Here is a 20,492-nt window from a genome sequence, read left to right on the forward strand (position 1 = left end):
TCATGGTTAACATGCACACAGTTAGGTTAAAACAAGAGGGTCAGACATAAAACAGATACTCTTTTCTCCCGTCTGCCATCACTCAACATAACTCAATATAAATGCAAGGAAAACGTAAATTGAGCACATAAACCACCTCAAGATTTTACATTACTAATATATTTATATTGTTTGTATTCATATATTTAAATGAATATTGTGTTACATTATTTTAAATAGTTTTAACTTGTGTACTCTGTTTTCTTTTGTATTTATTTTATGTTTTATATTTATACATTGTGTGTATGTGCCTTGTTTTTTTATTCTGTTGCACTGGTGCACAACCAATTGCCTTTTGGGGACAAATAATGTAATTGATTGACATTTTACTAAAACCAATATTCCTCTGTGCCATGGACCTCCATTGTTGTCCAAAAACTATTACAAAACACATCAATGAGCCACACTGCGCTGGGTGACATGTTCCTTCATCACAAAGAGTTTGGTCATATTAGTTTGTTTAGCTCCGAAAACTAATAACGACGATCATGTTTTCAGTCTCCGGAGAGTAATTCTGTGTACAGATGCCACTGAGCATGTGCGGGTACGTATCACAACCTCTTGACTTTGTACTACATTTTATTTTGTGAATAACTTTAAAGTGAAGAGGTTGTGATATGTAGCACAACAAGCTGTTCCTGAACATGCTCAGTGGTGTCTGCCTTACACGGAACTACTCTCCGACTGAAAATGTGATCACTGTTGTTAGTCTTTGGAGATGATGCTAAACAAACTAACATGCCCAAACTCTTCCATGTCAAGGAACACGTCACCCAGTGCAGTGGTGTGGCTAATAGTTTTTGGACAACAATGGAGGTCTACGGCACAGAGGATAGTATAATACTTATTAGTAGATCAGTTCATTGTTGGTTTGGCTCTGCACATGAGATTTGTTGACAATAAGAAAAATATAGAAAATCACCACCCTTATCCTTTAACAGGGAATGTAGTTGAAAAGTGAATTGGAAAATGGAAGAGAATACTCCATGTTGTCCATGGAGAGGTGCACCACAGCCCACAGACTGTTTGCAACATAATTTCTGCATGTGCCCTACTGCACAATATATGCAAGATGCAGCAAATCCCACTTAGTCTGGCAGAGGATGACCTGGACAGTGAGGATGAACAAGAGAGGACTGCATTCTCTGCCAGCATTTTACCAACCTTCATTTCAGATATAAAGACCTAAAGTGACCCCACTTTGACCCATAAAATGCATACATTCATTATGAATGAAGCTATTCATCCACCTCTATTGTTAACTTAACAATTATGCTAGTCATACAGTTTTATTGTTAAGTTTCTTTATCTTCACTGTATAATAGTCTTCTTGCAATTTCAGCACTTTCAACAGCATTTTCCTCATTTTTAGTTGATCCAGTCATTTCATTATTGGGGCAAGTGGGGGGTTCTTATGGATGAATGCTGTCCACTGTCTGAGTGTTTATGCCTGGGACAGACTAAAAAAATAAAATCAAATAAAAAAATATTTGTTTTGTATTTATTTTATAATTATGTGAAGGCTTTAAAAATAAACATTTTTGTTCATTCACATAATTCATTTGTGTAAAGACAGCTGTTTGGTAGTGCTGCATCATATTATTAACTCCATTACTTGTAATAATGCAGCATCAGATAATAACCCTTGTCCCTGAAGTATTTTGGTTTAGTTTCTGATTGTGTTTATATATTAACCTAAATGAACTGAAACCAACATCCAGCTGTGTTGTCAATGTTCAGTAAGTGACACATCAGAGGACGCTCACCCAGCCAGGCACAACCACCCAATGCAGGGAAGTGACACCGGGGAAAAATAGTGGTACTCACCAGGGTTCAGATGGCAATTGCAACAGATGGCACTCAGTATATGTTGTGGCCTGTTAGTAGCCTTCCTGCCTTTTTAGCCATGCTAGTGGCGTGGCTCTGGGGATGGCAATGTCGCTCTGTCCATGACTATGGCCCAGACTGAAATATCTGGACAACTGTTGGATGGATTGCTATAAAGTTTTGTGGAGACATTCATGGTTTCCAAAGGATAAATCTTAATGACTTTGGTGATTCCCCTGACTTTTCCTCTAGCGCCACCAGCAGGTCAAAGTTTTCACATATCCTGTGAAATACTTCGACATCTACTTGATGGATTGGCATAAAATTTCATACAGACATTCATGACTCCCAGATCCTATAATGACTTTGGTGATCCTCTGACTTTTCCTCTAGCGCTACCATGAGGTTTGATTTAGACGCTCACGTCCCCCTCAGGATGAATTGTAATAACTTTGGTTATACTGACTTTTCACCAATAGCCTACTTTGGTTTATGACCAAATATGTGCAAAACTACTGACATTTCCATCAGCCTCTACTACTTGTTTAGTGCTAACTAGCAAATGTTAGCATGATAATGTGCTAAACTAAGATGGTGAACATGGTGAACAATTTCTTTATATAAATATGTTAGCATTGTCATTTTGACCATGTTAGCATGCTGATGTTGGCATTTAGCTCAAGGCTGGGCCTACAGCCTCGCAGTGCTGCTTGTGACTACAGGCTCTTTTTTCTTACATAAAAACCTACTACACAAGTAACCATAGAAACATTCAAACTGTTGTTTGTTGTACTGTTGTAATTGTTTTTGAGAGCGCTAATACAATTAATTTGGAAAGTGTTACTATAACAAACTGTTGTCCCCCTTTCCCAGAAATCCTTCCCATTTCCAGGCTGTTGTCTTGAGTGAAAGCCAGAAAACACACTCTATCTCAGTTCTCCAGCCCTGGAGACACACTGCTGCTGTCCATGCTGCCTTGGATCTGTCACTGATAGTGTGTATTACTCTATCTCTGTCATGTGATAGTTCCTTTAACAAGCAATGGTTATGTCAGCCTGTGGTTATCCCTTTTGTCTGTGTTTGCATGTGTGTGTGCCGAGTCTTTGTGGTTTCTTGCTAGGTCCAGTGGGACCAGTTAGCAACTGACTAGCTCTGATAGTAGACTGCCAAGACTGTCCTTCCAGTGAAAAATGTTGGAAAGTCAATGATACAATGAGCTTTATCAGGTATGGGGGTGGTGTAGTAACCACATTATGCTATACTGTATTTAAATAGCCTGTGTAGCATACAATCAGTGGAATGAACACTAGGCATCTGAATGCTTGTGTGCCGATGTGTACATCGTTTGTGTCTACATGTCTGTGTGTGTGTCTGGTTTAATTCGTGCTGTGTGTGTGCCCTCAGATACAACAGATAGCCATCACAGGTAGATGTCTCACCTGGAATAATGGAAGTTGCACTGATAAAAACGTTGTAAGCACCAGTAATGGGAGTTTGATTGAATGCTAGCCTCAGGCCTGGTGTTTGGGATAACCTGCAAACACAGCCTCCCCTGTGTTGTGGTTGCCCAGTGTGTTAGCTCTGTGTCTCCAGCACTGTGTGAACAGTCATTAACTGTTTAGCCCCAGGGCTGCCTCAGGATGAGGATAATATAACACGAGAATGATTGGAGAAGTATGTAATAAAACAAAACAAAACAAAACAAAACATGTTTCTCTGTGGAACTGGCAGGTGAGATAAGGGAGGAGGTGGACAATGGAAAAAGGCCGGCTTTCCACCTGTCATTAGCCAGCCCAGTATTCCCTGGAATTACGTTTATATTGGGGGATTCATGTATTGGATTGGATGGTATTTGTGGAGGTCTGAGACCGGAGTTTAGCATACAATTTTCAACGTTAGCCTTTATTATTGACCACATATTTTCTTTCCCTAATCTCAGTTTTATAGTTAACAAACTGTAAGCGTACCTTAACCATAGGTTTTTTTTGGTGTCATAACCATGATCTTTCCCTAACCTTAATCATACTGTATGTGCAGATGTTGTAGACGGCAAGAATTTGAGAAAGTTTACATTGGACATTAGAAAACATTGTTTTGCAGATTCATCAAGTATTTGTCATATACGCACAGTTTCTGAATCTTCAGGTGTTCGCAACTAAATGCTAATTGCTTATTTATTGAACTGACAGGCATATTTATAGCACCTGTGCCTAATTAACTTCCCCTTAGCTGACGTCTTTCTTTCTTTTCAGCATCTTTTATTGTTTTTGGTTTACCAGTCTGTAACTTCACTGTTTTGGTTCAGTCTCAGTGCTCCCATCAACCGTATGTCCAGCAACAGTGGGCAGCTGTTTTCAGTGAAAACCTGGCCAGCACCAAACAACAGAAAGACAAAGTTAGTGACTAGCTGGTGAACAAAGTGGAGCATTTAGCAGCTAAAGAGACAGATGTTTTTCTCAGGATTTGGTGGAGACCAAAAACAGAGCTAAAAGAGAGTAAATGTTGGACTTAACTTAGAAACACAACACTGTGTCTGGATGTGTAAATAGACTGTTTGCTAACATGTTCAATCATTACAACTTTACATGGTGATATGTCAGTATTGTGTTTACAGCTCCTTCCACTGTCCCTAAGTGACCAAAAAATCTAATAAAACTAAAACTATTGCTCCTTTAAGTCTTCTCCTAGCTACATACCAAAGACAAGAGAAACTATTCTGAGGCATATAACATGATTAGCATGATTCAAAAGGGAAGAAAACAAGAAGTTGGAGTGGCTCTGTGGCTTGGTTACTGAATTTAAATGACACATGCACATCTAATCCTCAGTAATTCACAATCACTGGCAGAATGAAAGTTTCTGCCTGACTTTAAGTGATTTGTTTGCACAAGAACTGTGCAAACTTAAGTTACCCCATCTTTAGTCTATAGCTTGTCTTCAATTAACCTTTATTTCACTATGTTTTTTCTCACACAGGGTTTCTTTCCTTTTTTTGTCTGACAAGTCGACACATGATACTGCAGTTTTTGGTCCATATTCTAAGCTAAATCTACTACTGTTCTGGTTGATAAAATTTGAACACTCATTATTTTAACAAATTACTTCTTGATGATAATTTTGTAATCATTGAAAAATTACCACCCTCTATGACATTTTGTCAGTGCACTTTTGTCAAAATATGACAGATATAAATGCAGAAAAGACAAGGTGTTAAGGAAGAAAAGGAGGGAGAAACTAGCAAATAGCGTGTGTGTGTGTGTGTGCACCACAGATGCCCTTATGATCACAAAACAGAACCCTGTCACAGAGACTAAAATTACTGACATAGACACAGCATGTGAGAAAAAAAAGGAGTCTTGGTCCTGGCAAGCAGTGCAGACTTCCATTTATATGGCTGATGAGCTGAGGTGAAAGCTGCTCTATCAGGGCTGGCAGCAAGACAAGACTGAACATCAGCACCTGCACTGTTAGTACAAAATATTCAGCAATATCCTCACACATATTGATTGAGTTTATGTTTTTCAGTGTGTTACACACAGCATGTACACTTTGATACTTTCTCTGCAGGTTTCTCTTTTTCTGTACTGCCTCAATCCATTAATACAGCATGTTACAGTCAAACCTATCTCTGTTCATATGCAATTATCTAAGCAATAAGCAATACTAAAACGGTTATTCTAGTAGTTCTATTTATGTTTGTGCAAAATCTTGGATTACATTCAGTGACATCTGAACACTATTGGTAAGATTCAGACATTAATGTAACCCGTTTCACACCTGTCTAAGTTGTAAATAAATGTAGGCTAAAGGTCCACAATGGCAGTTTTTGTGGAACAAAAGGCTCAAAACATACGGGGTTGAAGCTGAATGATCAGCCCTAACAATATAACTGCCTGTGTAGACACGTGAGTGAACATGTGTAGATCAGAGATCTGTGCATGCTGCATGGAGACTACAGAACGGACCCAGAACTTTGGCACGTGAGCTTGCGAACCACATGCATAGCTGTTGTTCACTGTCGCTATTTGACATGAACACCAAGGAGATGCAGGAGGTTTTCTGTGAATGATACACATCCAGAGCATTTTGGAGTCAGTTTAACTCTGAATATTGTGGGGAACAAATTAGCTTTTTTTTTTTAAAGCTTTTGGAAGGATCTGATGTTGTGTCAATTACAAATATTGGGGGGCACAAAATTCCATATTGCCATCTATAGAGCCATACTACTAGTATAGTTAAAAATATAAAATGGACAGTTTGGGTAACAGTTTCCCTTCATCCTCCAATCCTACCTTTGTTTTTACTGCCATACCTGTTTGGAAGAGAATACAAAGGTAAAAACAAGAATGAGGATCACTGAGTGATCTTGTTTCTTGTTGTATACTGTTATTATCTGCTGCAATGACCAACTTTTTTTTAAATGGACCATTAAAGTTTCATCCATCGGAAGAAAGCAAGAAAAGATGGAGATAAAACATAAAAAAGAATAAAGACTGACTTTATATGTCTGTACTTTTAACAGACCATGGAGAACAGCAGACAGGGCAGAATACCTTTTTTCACATCCATAAATGAGCAATTTGACGACTAAAAACTCTAAAACGGGAGGGAGAAATATTGGAAAACTTAATTTTGCCTCATATAGCAAAAGTAAAAGTATCTTCTCCTGGGCTGCTTGTCTTTGTTTTTGTGTTTTGTGTTGGAGATGCCCAGTAGGTGTGTTTGGGTCACTGTTTATTGGGAACACGTAGGCCTGGTGTTCCCAGTACTATAAGAGTGCACCCCACTTGTTCCAAGGAGGAGAGAGAAAGGGGAAACTCTGCTCCCTAGGCTCCATGCTCCCCATCCTTGTCTTCATTTTTCCTTTTACCATACAACACTCACTATTTTATGATCCATGCATACATGCCAACACTACTGACTTACTGACTGCCACACTTCATAGCATTTTGACATTTGTAGTTGTTTCAAATAAATGAATGGTTTCTTTGCTTTAACTTCTTGTATCACCTCCTCTTATTTGTCATGGTTTTTGACCCGGCCATGAGAAATTGGGGGCTCATCCAAGATGATTCCTAGGTGTTTTGTTGCATTTAATCGGTTATCCTCTTTGTGTTGGAATTAGTCCAGGTGCTGTTGATTGTAGGGGTTTCCCAGGCAGTCGGAGTGGAGGGGCCAGGGTTGATAGGTATACCACCTACAGGGTGGGTCCTTAGGGGATTCCCTCATTCATTTGCATATTCTGGTTTGGCCCTCGTTCTGTATAATTGAGGTCGGAGAAAACACCTGGGTGAGCTGATTGTCTTTGTTGGTGTTCAGAAGGGCATAATTGGAGTTGTGGATTGGAAGTCTGTTTGACCAAAGGAATGTAAGTGTTGACATGCTGGTGTGTAATTGTTTTGGAGCTAAAGCTATTTTCCCTTGTTGGACATTGCAATGTAGCTCCTTTGAGTTTCTCAAGTTTGTTGTTTTTTGTAGTGCTGGGGGGAATGTGGTTATAGGTTTGTCTCGGTGGGGGGGTTGCTAGATTGCCAGATACTGGTTGCTTCTCTATACCATCGGCCTTTAGTGCATAAGTACCAACCACAAGTAGGCACACGAAGACCAGGGGTGAGTTAGTTTAATATTTGGTTAGGCAGATAGAGGGGATGCTCCTGTTTGCCTTTTTGCAGCCAGCGTGTTGACTACTACATTCTTAATTTGTTTTTAGATGGCTGCACAAAGGAGCAGTTTTTGAAAATTGCTGACCACTGTAGGGTTGAGATCAGTGACAAAAGGCTCAAGGACACAGTTAAGTCTATTTTAAAGGCTAACTAGTAAGAGATGAATTTGTTGCCAGGTGAAGCGGGAGGTATTGTTGAGGATGCTACTGGTTTGTCTTTGTCGTTAGGTCAGAGTACTGTTTTGTCCGTTGAACAGCAGAGGCAGCTACTGTTGTTACAAATGGAACATGAAAAGTTAAGGCACTGGGTTGAAGTTGAGAAAAATGAGAGAAGGAAACATGAAGTTGATAAAGAATTGGATTTGGAATAAATGAAGTGTGACACAAAGTAGGCTAGGATAATTTGGAGCATGAAAAATTAAGTTTGATCAGAGAAGGTACTGTAGGTTGAGCCTGTTACAGTGTGTACTGAAGCAGGAGGCACAGGAGGCATATTCAGCTTTATCTGTGAGAGATTTAGCTTGAGTTATGCATCAGTGAAAGCCGCTGTTCTTAAGGTCTATGAGATGGTTCCTGAGGCTTATCACCAGCGGTATAGGAATGGTAGGAAGGAAGATAAACAGTCTTACCTTGAGTGTTCACACAATTTGCTGAATACTTTTAATCATTAGGAAACTTTTGATGATTTGTGTTATTTATTGTTTTGGAACAGTTAAAAAAAATTACCAGCCATTTTGCCACATATATAACCGAGCATCAGGTGAGGCAGCTTTGTTAGCAGATCAGTATGTCTTGACTCGCAGTGATTGGGGAAATATGCGTAGTGCCGGTGGCTCTAAGGATAGTGCTGTTAGGCATGGATTTTTGTCTGCGGGCTCAGTCAAGCCTGAGGTGGGAGTGAAGGTGACAGATTTGTGTAACATGGAAAAAGTATGTCACTACTCTCGCAAAAAGGAGCATGTGAAAGTGGATTGCTATGCTCTAAAGAGAAAGAACAAACAAATGAATGTAAAGGCTGCTCCATTAGCCGCTCCAGTGGTGAGTGATTTCAGACCTACCTTGTGCATTAGAAAGTTCCTTGTGATGATGCTTATTTGCCTTTCATAACAAGTGCTTATGTTTCCCTGACAGGACACAGTTACTAGGTGCCTGTTAGAATCCTGAGAGACACAAGTGCATTGGGTCCATTTATTCTAGCGTCAGTTTTCTCTTTTTCAGAAGAGTCTGATATTGGTGATTCAGTGCTAGTTCTAGGTATGGGATTGTCTATCTTGTCTACTCCGGTGCACAGGCTGCATCTCTTTTCAGAATTAGTACAAGGGGAGGTGTGCATCGCAGTGTGCCTGGTGTTGCCGGTGGAAGGAGTCCATCTCCTTCTTGGGAATGGGCTAGCTGGTGGCCACATGTGGCCAGATGTTCCTCCACCTTCAGTGGTTAATCCAGTCTCTATAATTAACAGTGAACCAGATGAGAGTGAGCGTGTCTTCCCGGAGGTGTTTGCAGCATGTGTTGTGACGCGTGCTGGGGCTTGTGCTGGTGGTGAACCTGATAGAGTGAGTGTGATGGAAGAACCATGTGTGAACTTGTCTGACTTTCCATTGTCTGTTTCACATGCAGAGCTGGTAGCAGAACAGCAGTCAGATCCCTCTATTAAGGAACTGCTGGAGACCACGATCCCTGTTGCAGAGGTGAGGTACAAGGCACATGGTTATTTCCTTGACAATGGTGTGCTGATAAGGAAGTGGGTGTCTTGTAGTGAGGTTCGTATGGGGAACCTAATTTTTCAAATTGTAGTACTAGCCACATTTCGTAACTTGGTTTTGCAGCTGTCTCATGACCAATCAGGGCATCTGGGGGTCGGGAAGATATATGACCATATTTTATGGAACTTCTTTTGGCCTCGGCTAATAAAGGAGGTGTCAGAATACATCAAAACTTGCCACACATGTCAAATAACTGGCAAGCCAAACCAGGTTATTAGGGCTGCTCCATTGCACCCAACACCTGTCATTGGTGAATCTTTTGAGCACCTAATCATTGACTGTGTTGAACCTCTGCCTCCTGCTAGGTCAGGAGCAAAGTGTCTTTTGACTGTCATGTGTCAAGCCACCAGATATCCAGCTGCATATCCTCTGCAGTCAATAACAACCGGGTCTATGGTTAAAGAACTTTACTTCCTATATGTTTGCACAGGTGTTGAAAGAACCTTGGGTAAAGCACTCTTAGTCATCAGCCTATCATGCACAAAGTCAGAGGGCACTGGAATGTTTTCATCAGATACTTAAGTCACTGCTGCAAGCATTTTGAGTTGGGCAGGGATTGGGAGGAAGGATTTCCATGGTAAATGATGGCAGTGAGGGAGGTAACCCAGGAGAGCACCAGGTTTAGGCCCAATGATTTGGTGTTTGCACATCCTGTACATGGTCCTCTGGCAGTGTTGAGGGACAATTTTAAGAGCAGTGATCTTCAAAAAAACCTGACTGACTATGTAAATAGGTTCAGGTATAGGTTGTATGTTGCAGGGGAATTGGCAAAGGAGAAAAATTGGCTACAGCACAAGAGAAAATGAAGTGTGTTAATAATTGATGGGCTGAGTGTTGACAATTCAGTCCTGGCAATCAAGTGCTGGCTCTTTTGCCAATTGTTGGGTCATCGTTTCAGGCCAGGTTCACAGGTCCTCACAAGGTGGTAAAGCAGACTTCATAAGAGAACTATCTGATTTCTTCTCTAGAGTGGAGGAAGAAATCAAGCTTTGTCATGTCAACCTGTTAAAGCTGTACTACTCTAATGCAGTTGAGCTGGGTGCGGCAAATGTACATAGTTCAACCAGCCCAAAACAGCACATGTCACTCCACTGGTCATATCCCTCCATTGGCTCCCAGTTGCTGCCCACAAATTCAAAACCCTGACACTCGCTTACAAAACCAACTAAAACAGCTCCCACCTACCTGAACTCCCTCATTCAGGTCTACGCTCCTTCCCGCTCACTACGCTCTGCCAATGGAAGGCGCATGGTACCACCACCACAACAGGGTCCTAAGTCGCTGGCCAGACTCTTCTCATCTGTAGTTCCCCGGTGGTGGAAGGAGTTACCAAACTCGGTTCAATCCACAGAGTCCCTCTCGATCTTTAAGAAGAGACTAAAAACCCAGCTTAGCCTTATGGCACTTACTCTTGTTGTTCACTCCTGACTAGATCCCTGCTTGTGTTGTATCAGCTCTCAGATGTACGTTGCTTTGGAGAAAAGCGTCTGTTAAATAAAATTGTAAATTGTAGTTCAGAGTGGGTTCCCCCTCTCAGTCAGCAGCAGTGATGGAGATGAAAGAGTCTCTCATTTTTGATCAAGCATTGCGGCTAAAGAACATTTAGCTCTTAACAACTTGGATAATTTGTTAGGCCATTTCCAAGAGTCAAAGTGTGTTGAGTTTGCTGAGCTAACTGACAGTTTTACAAGTTTGTTTGGTGATACACCTACACAAACCCGCCTTGTAGAGCATGATATAGGGTTGGGGGATGCAAAACTGATCAAACAGCAATTTTACTGTGTCTGCTGATAAGCGCAAGATGCAGAGGTCAAGTATATGCTTGAACACAATATTGCTGAACCATCATCCTCTAGCTGGGCCTCCCCATGTCTGCTTGTCCCTAAGTGTGATAACACCCCAGATTTTGCTCCAATTTTAGTAAGATCAACAGTGTCACCAAGCCAGATGCATTTCCACTTATGTGGATGGATGAATGCATCGATCAGGTTGGATCTGCGAAGTTCGTGAGTAAAACTGATCTGCTTAAGGGATATTGGCAGGTACCGTTATTCCAAAGGGCGCAAGGGATTTCTGCATTTATAACTCAATCTGGCCTGTATTCATATAAAGTGATACCTTTTGGCTTGTGGAACGCACCAGCAACATTCCACTGTTTGATGAATATGGTGGCTGGGGATTTGGAAGGTTGTGCTGTGTATTTGGATGACATGGTTGTCTACAGTGACAGTTGGGACAGTTAGGTTTTGCGCATTCACTTATTGTTTGAATGTTTGGCTTCACAACTGACAGCTAATCTGGTGAAATGTGATTTTTCTTGCACAACAGTAATGTACTTTGGACATGTTGTGGGCCAGGCCAAGTGTGTGCAAGCAAAGGTGCTGCTGTAGAGCAGTTTCTACAGGAACTACTCCAAGACGCTCCACACTCCCCATCCTTGTCTTTGTTTTTCCTTTTACCATACAACACTCCACTGACTATTTTATCATTCATGCATACACACCAACAATACTGACATACTGACTGCTACACCTCATTGCATTATTTGTCTTGGTTTTTGAGCCGGCAATAATGACAAAAGTGCAAAATGCCACAACTATTGGTGCTGCCGGTCTGGGTTTGTCTGTATTTGTTGCTGTTGATGTTGCTTTAGGAAGGCAGGAAACAAGTAGAGTAAGCAGGAAGCAGGAGATGGTGTAGACGTCCACTTTCCTGCTCAACTGGGTGACTCCTTGGTGTGTGTGATTTGCTTATCTGTCTCCACTGCATTTATTCACCCTCAATCTCATGGTCCAACTAATGCCAGGATCAGACTATGCAATATCAGTCAGTTAGGCAATCATAGTGTCAAGAAGTTGTCAATCATGACTACAGATGACACTATGTGTGATGCTGGCGGTCTTGTGTTCCAAAAAGAAAAGAAAAAAAAAACAATTGTGGACCCGTTCCTGGGTGTCATGAAGAGGACAGTATGGGCTGTCTATCCTTCAAAGAGAAAGGTTCGCTGTATGTAAACAGGCTGATTCAGGCAGGAAAACCTGCCATCAATCAGCAGTTATTCTGAAAAACTATATAGTTATAGCTGGACAACCGGTGGTGAACAGCTTTGACTTTCTGTGTCAGTGTTTACATATGTGCACTAGAGAGTATTCTGTCATCCTATTGGTCAACATCAAGGAACAGGTCGCAGGAGATGTCAAACTAGGCAGGAAAAAACAAAAAATTCGTAAATTTGTTGGCGATGACCAAATTGTGTCAAAATCAGGATGAATTTGTGTAGTCTGATCCCGACAAAACACAGTAAATGCAGTCAGTCAACTGTTTGGATTACGAGGACAGAATCATGATGAGAAACAAAACAAAAAATGACAATTTAATCTGGATATTTGTGTTTTTCCTACATTATATTAATTCACAGGTTAAGTTTTTTTTTAAAATAATGACTAAAATAAGTGTTTTATGACCTATAATGAAAATATAGTTTTTCCTGAAGCAAATTCATGGGATCATTGACATGTGGCAAACAGCAGGATCTTCCATTGGATTATAAACACAAGAATTGGACAAGCACTGAATAGACAGTGTGATGTTGATCCTTTACTGTCAGTCCTAATTTTAAAGAAAGAGTTCAACATTTTGGGAAATATGCTTATTTGCTTTCTGTCCAGGAATGAGACGAGAAGATCAATATCATTATGATGTGTGCACGTTAAGATCAGAGCTGGCGTCAGGAAGAGAGCTTAGAGCTTAGCCTAGCTTAGCATAACAACCAGAAGCAGGGGGAATCAGCTAGCCTTACTCTGTCAAAACATACACCTTTTAACATGTCCAAAGCTCACTAATTATGAGCTAATAATTATGTTGGAACTATTTCTTGTTAAATAACAGCCAGGTATAGTGACCAAGAAGTCTTCACAGTGAGGTTGCCAGGTTTGGCACCATCATGCCTAGCAACAGAATGTTTTGGTAGATGTATTTTTGAACTTTAGACAGAGCCAGGCAGAGCCAGGTCTGGAGTATTTATGCTATGTTAGGCTAACCACAGAAGCTTCCATCCATTCAATGCACATGGATTCCAACCTCTGTTATGGTGTCACTGTCCTTTCAGCAGCCGGCCAAACGGTCTTCAACAGGCTGTCATCTAGTACAGTACCAATTAAGCGTTTGGACACACCTTCCCGTTCCCTTGAATGAGAAAGTGTATCCAAACTTTTGACTGGTACTGAACATCAGAGATTCAATGGACAAAAACAGTACTCAAGTAGGCTGCATAGTTTACTGTCATAAAATCACTGTAGATATCATAACATATCCAGAAAACAGTAACTGCATCTTCTCCTGCTTTAAAACATAATGAAGTAGAATAAATAATACTTAAATACATCAGGGATCAACTTGTTACGAACAAAACAGCTTGTCATTACTAACTACGACACTGATTGATGAGCTGACCTGATCTCATTGATCAAGTCAGCTCAGAGTTGTTACTAGAAAGATTTTGCCTCCAATTCTTCTGAGTATTTTGCAGTGATTTAGTTTTAATTTTATCCCATTCCAAGGTATGATTTTCCACCTAAAAGCTGCTATTCGTGTAGTGGGAGAGAGAAATGTGAGGATTTGAAGATGCTGAATCAGGTCTGTGCTCCTGTGGTGTCAGGGACACAATGATGTCTATAAGCCTTCACAGTTTTATCAGCGACTGCTGCTTACACTGCAAAAACAGTCTATTTTAAAAGAACAGTACTCCTCAAAATGAAAATGCAGTCATTATCTACCCACCCTCCATGTCAGATGAAATTTCTTTGAAGTAAGTAGGACCAATAAAAACAGTGAGAGTATACTCATGATTCTATCTCCTTTATCCAAAACTATTGAAGTTAAGAGGGCCATCTTCCCACAGCCACAAAATAAGCATAAAATATCCATCAAATTAGTGCAAACAGCTTGTGCAGCACAATCCAAGGTTTCTGTGTCCAAACTATTCCAAAAGTCTATCTCATTATTTCCTGTAGGGTATTTCCCTCACTGTCTGTCTTCTGTCATAGAGGTAACAGAAAGAGAGTCAGGACTTTGCAGGTTATTGCAGGATCAAAGTCAATTTTTTAGACAAATAAATAAGTTGCTGATCTATCATTGAAGATCACATCAACACAAACAGTAAAGTTGCAAGCTATAATACCAAAACAATGAAAGATACTAAAGCCCTCAATAGATCTGAATGGCACAGCATAATTTGGTGATAATTATAGAAAATTACAACTTTCACATAAACATAGTTATTTAATGTATTGCTAATATAAAAATATTGAAAATAGCAGCTTTAATGGAAAAATTTTGGTGAATTACAACCTGGCTTTTATTTCCATTGCCATCATCTCCAACACCAATGATGTTGAGATTTCAAACAATGGCAACATTGCTATAAATATGAGTTCAGTAACACAAATGGTCAGATGATCATACTATATAACTATACAACAGTTCAGGTTCTTGACCAATTTGACTTTGTTGAACGTCACCCTAAAGATCTCATCATATTTTGGAAATGTAAATGATGGGTGATGCTGCTGGTATTTTTCGCCACTGTAAATTTTGTTTCACATCCTCAATGAAACATAGGAGTCTCCTGGACAGTGTAATTATATTATAGGTTTACATCACGGCCATCAGTTTGAACTATTTAAAATTTGTTTCTGAGCAATCGTTTTTTGATTATTTTGGCATGGCGGATGGCTTTACATACTATGATACCCATAAGCCTTGGTAACCGTGAGAGGAAGCCAGTCAGAAGTGCATATAAGAGTTGTAGCAATGTACTATATGGTATATGTTACATGGTTGCAGTTGGGAACAAAACATTGAACCATAGCTGCAGAATTCATCCAAAACTGAGCCAGGATTAGAGAATGAATTCATTTAATTTGCACATTGTATTATCTATTCTTCTAAAAAGTGTAGTTTTTAGTCTACACTCTTTTTAAGCAAGGTTATTCAATGTTTCTTGCCAAAATGCACTTTGTGGGAGTTATAGTTTACTCAGCTTTAGTTATTATGTACACTGTCTTGTACTTTGTACCACTGTCTTTGACTTTTTAAAAATGTTATTGTTCATCTTTTGTACTGATGATTCTAACTGTGATTATCATAACAATAACATCCCCTGGACACCCAAAATAACCCCTTCCACTTCACCACTCTATCACACCGGGCAAGACAAGTTCTGACTGACAAGTAATGATGAAAACAAAGGTGTGTTTTTTACAGAAAGCAGGCAGTAATGACCCTGGGACAACTTTTAGGTTAATGTCTACAATGCCTCACATAATCCTACAGTATTTTCCCATTCTTTCAGTGCATAGTCACCAAGCTTGAACATGAGGCCTGAACCCCCATTTTCAGCATTGATAACAGTAAGTAACATTTTTAACCTGTTTTTATTTGAGCCAACAGAGCACCAAATCTTTTAGCTTTACACCCACAGTCTTTCACTGAGCACCGCCTGTACAACTAGCCTTTTACTGTGGATGTGTAGAGTGAGAGGAAGGATAATGGAGGAGGTAGAGAGGGAGGAGGTGGCAGACCAGTTAATGTGTGGAAAGAAGAATTGACTATATAAACAAATATTGCATACAACATTCATGGCTGCTGATATAAATGGGACTGATATCCAACAGTGCTCCTAGAATCTATATCCCTGTGCTTTCCATCCATCCATTTTGTGCTGCTTATCCCGGACCAGGTCACAGTGGCATTAGACTGAGTGAGGAAACCCAGACATCCTTCACCTCGGCAACACCCTTCAGCTCTTCCTGTAGGATCCCAAGGCGTTCCCAGGCCAGAAGAGATATGTAGTCCCTCCAGTGTGTTCTTGGTCTGCCCTGGGGTCTCCTACCAGTTGGACGTGCCTGGAACACCTCCAGAGGGAGGCGTCCAGGAGGCATCCTAATCAGTGCCCAAACCACCTCAGCTGGCTCCTTTCGATGCAAAGGAGTAGCGGCTTTACTCCGAGCTCCACCTCACCCTATCTCTAAGACTGAGCCCGGACACCCTCTGGAGAAAACTCATTTTAGCCGCTTGTATCCGTAATCTCATTGTTTCAGTCACTACCCAAAGCTCATGACCATAGGTGAGGGTTGGAACGTAGACCAACTGGTAATTTCAGAGCTTTGCCTTCTGACTAAGCTCTTTCTTCACTACAACAGTCCGGTACAACACCCACATTGCTGCTGATGCTGCACTGATCCGCCTGTCAACCTCATGCTCTATCTTACCCTCACTTGTGAACAAGACCCCCAGATACTTGAACTTCTCCACTTGGGGCAGCAACTCACTCCCAATCCAGAGTCCACCTTTTTCAGCTTGTGCACCACCCAAAGAAATGACATGGAGTCACCGCCCTGTGGGCCCACCACCTGCCGGGGTAAGAGACGGGGGTCTGGTGCACTGTTAAACGGGCAGCAGGCAGGGGTGGGGACCTGGACATGATGATCCCAGGCTTCATCTCTCTGTGCTTTCCATTTACACAAACCCATGCAAGGCAATATTGCCCTAAATGAAGCACTGTGGAGACGGCAAATGAAACTGATAGAATGTGCACAGTTTGTTTTATTTCCTTTTCTACAATCTTGTCGCCTGGCACTATGATGTGTGGCTGATGCATTTTCACCTGTATACTTCCCTGTATATTGCTGAAAGATAGTGGTGAAGTGTGCACAGCAGTCTGTAAAACTGAAGAAGACTCTTTGAAGAGTAGCAAAATGTGTTTAAGAGTTAAACAGCAAACCCAGTTAGTTGTCTTTGACTGAATATTTCTTTTTTAGCGCAGTTAGACATTTTTCCTCTAATAGGTGTGTTCACTTTTGGTTTTCCCTCCAAATAAACTGTTGACTTGTTTACAACCTTTCTGATTGTCAGACTGGTTGTGTTTCTTACCCTGTTGGACTTTGTTGTATGGATTTCAACATGTTCCCAGATCTCAGAAATTACTTTGGTGAGTAAAAGTTTTGGCCATCATTCCTATGATCCTATGATTCCCTTAAAATGTACCTCATTATTTTCTCTTAGCCCACTTTCTGTATAAACCAGTGTGTTTGGATTAAGGGATGGTCACAGCAGGATTTAAAATGGCAAAATTGAATTCATTGCAATAGAATTGCTGCGATCAGTGGATTCACTTGCAGGGGCATAGTAAATCTGCACACATTTTTTCCCTCAAGCTTCACTTTGATGTGTGAATTCACACCGTTGACCCATGGCAACCTGTTTTGACAGAGCTGAGCTTTGAGGGGACAGAGTGCCAGAGAGTCTAAAAAGGAGGAAGCTATTGTAGCTTCTTAACTGAGTTGCTCCTCTGTCAGAGTAAAAACTGCTCCACAAAACAATAAACTATGTGAAGTTATTGTCCCGTTAGCAACCAAGCTAAGCTAAAGAGTTTGTTAAGTGACTGTTAACAAGCTCTTTAGCTTTATTTCCCCCTCTTCAATAACTTTTTGTTGACTGAAATGGCATTCAATGGTAAACATAATGCCAAGGGGAAATGAATAGAAAAGTAGAGAGAAAATAGGGAGAAGTATCAACTCAGAATGGAGGTTGTTTCACAGCACAAACACGCTGTCATCACTGTCAGCCTAATTTCCTCAAATCCTAATATGGGAGGAGGTGTAAGCATGTGGGTGTGGGTGTGGGTGTTACCTCTACAGATGAGTCACATCAGTGGGAAGGTGGGGATGTGTCAGATTATTATGGAGCCACTGTGTCTACTTTAAGCTGAAGGTACGTGGACTTATGTCAGATGGATTTCAAACCAAACAGGACACAAAGTCTGGAAATAATCTAATCTGAAACATTACATCTTACTCTGGAGTCTCTCTCTCTGGGAAAATAAATGGCACAAACACACACACGCACACACACAGACAAAACTGAAATAATAAAAACTCTAAAGTAGAGGAGAGGCCAATTTGTGCTTGTATTAAAATGCTGCATCTCATTAGCAAGGTTATTTCAGAGTTAGCTTTCTTTATTTAAACACCTAGTGAACAAAAGGCTCCATTCAGCACAAGCACTCATACAGCCCACAGCTAATGGATTGTAATCTAGATAGAACACACACACACACACACACACACACACACACACACACACACACACACACACAGCAGTATTTCAGTCATACCTTGGTACACGCTCACACAGCAGAATAAAAAGTGGTCCACGCCTGGGAAAAGCCTGATACATTACAATGCAGCTCCAAGTAGTCTCTCACCATGAGCACACTGTTGATAAGTCCAGGAGTAAAAGGACATACTTTATTGGTCTTTCAGTTTTTGTTTCTTCTCATGCACTCTCTACTGTAGAGAAGTCATAGTCAGGTAGTAAACTCGTTGGTTTAGCTCAGTTGAGAGCAAGACAATAAGTTCACACATTTTAAAGACACTAGTGCAGTGCCCGTTCAAAATGTGGCTGTTCGGAACGGCCGATAGCTTGGCCTCCAATTTGCTGCTTCAGTACATAGAGAAATGAATACTGTTGATGTGAGGTGTGAAAGAGTATATACACCAACAACATGAAAGAAAATAACATTCTATTATACACCGATGTTAAATTCTGTAATAGTGACTCTTTTCTCATTTCAAGTACAATGAGGGCTGCATTTAAAAATAAAACACGTAACAGAGAGCCTTTGAAAAAATGTGCATCCTAAAATAAAGTGGATCGATCATATTGGGCTCTTAGATCATTTATTTTCTTTGGCTTCAGTTCAGATCATTTGAGTGGGTATGTTTGCTCAAAAGATTTGTGCTTATATGAGACATACTGGTTTTGAACTGCCTGTGGGAAGTAGCTTAAGAATCTGTCCTTTCTTGATTAAAAGCTCTGTTTTCACTGTCTACTTTTCTCTTTTTAGAGCAAGTGAAAAAACCTTTCTCTAACTTGCTGTACAGCTCTGATCGTCAGCTGTGCTCATGTTTATGGTTTTATTATTATGGAGTACAAAAAAATCAAACAAAAATATTTTTGGGTGAAAACAACTCATGCAGGGACTTGAGGGTTTAATGAGCACTCACATTCAACATGTTAAGTAGTTTTTTCATTATTTGACTATTATGCATCACATTTAGCCATTTCCAGTTAGACCCTATGCAATTTCATCAAATTTTATCCTTAGCAAGAAGTAAGTATCCATTCACACTTATCCAAATTCATTTTCAGATTCAGAGAAATGCTCCACTCCAGCAGCAGAGGATGGTCACCACTTCAACACCCTGCTCTTTCCTTACACCTGGACAGCATACTCTGTGCTCAGACACAGAGCCTAGTGGCTTGCTGTCCGCTTGTTTATTCACAGTTTAGTAATATCAAATGTGTGTGCTCATGACATGCAGTCACAGAGCCTTGAAGCCCCGCCCTGCTGCTGCAGAGCTGAGCGGCTCATTGATCGCTTGTTTATTCAAAGTTTATTGATATTAAATGTACTGTGTGTCTAAATTGCACCAAATTTGACACTGCACTGCCTTAGGTCCTAAGCAATACACCCGCCGAGTGTGAAGTCGAGCCAGCGAATGATTTTGGAGATACGCTAAGTACAAACAGAAAGACAGACAGAGAGAGAGATACAGAGTCCTTCTTTTATAGTTAGATAATTGACTACTGTCTCATAACTGTCTGCAAGCCATTGCTCTTTTGTGGAACAGTTATTACTCTGACAGTAAACACAACACAAGACCTGCTGATAACTGCTATATGCAGAGCTTTACAAGATATTCAGGGCTGATGACAGTAACGTTAACATGACAAACAGCAGGGCTGCGGCTACGTGCTGACACTCCCCCACAGACACACACACTGGAGAGCCTCTTAGTGCTGAGCTGCTAGCTCTGCTACAACACAGGTACCACACAGAAACTGTGTGGACTCTGTGTTTCCAGCATGGACACGGAAATGTTTGACAGCAGCTGCTCATAACTGGTTAGCTACCAGCTCTACATCGCTATTCATGCTAGGCTTAGCGGTGGTCAGATGGTGTCCCCACAACCCTGCGTCACACATTGTGTAGCCATGAGGCCACAATTCTTACAGTCATTACCCCCCAGCCTTTTGCTGCATTTTTTTTTAAATATTCTGGAAGAGAAGGAGGGAGCTAGCAGAATTTGAGGGTTTAGTTACTCTTTAAATAAAAGTGAATGGTGTGATACAACTAA

General features: G+C 40.7%; 1 protein-coding gene across 2 annotated transcripts in view; it reads left to right on the forward strand.

Moving 5' to 3' along the window:
* The first annotated feature begins 7,145 nt into the window (after nucleotides 1-7,145).
* dok4 (docking protein 4) overlaps nucleotides 7,146-20,492 on the forward strand; it is a 96,332-nt gene continuing 82,985 nt past the window's right edge. Inside the window, exons 1-3 of one of the 2 annotated variants that reach the window (XM_042408101.1) lie at nucleotides 7,146-7,234; nucleotides 9,146-9,216; nucleotides 15,644-15,701. The gene's annotated coding sequence lies outside the window, so the exon portion shown is untranslated. The remainder of the gene's footprint in view (nucleotides 7,235-9,145; nucleotides 9,217-15,643; nucleotides 15,702-20,492) is intronic. The other variant, XM_042408110.1, reaches the window with a different exon arrangement.

Source organism: Thunnus maccoyii, chromosome 1 (assembly GCF_910596095.1).
Source record: "Thunnus maccoyii chromosome 1, fThuMac1.1, whole genome shotgun sequence".
Lineage (NCBI taxonomy): Eukaryota > Metazoa > Chordata > Actinopteri > Scombriformes > Scombridae > Thunnus > Thunnus maccoyii.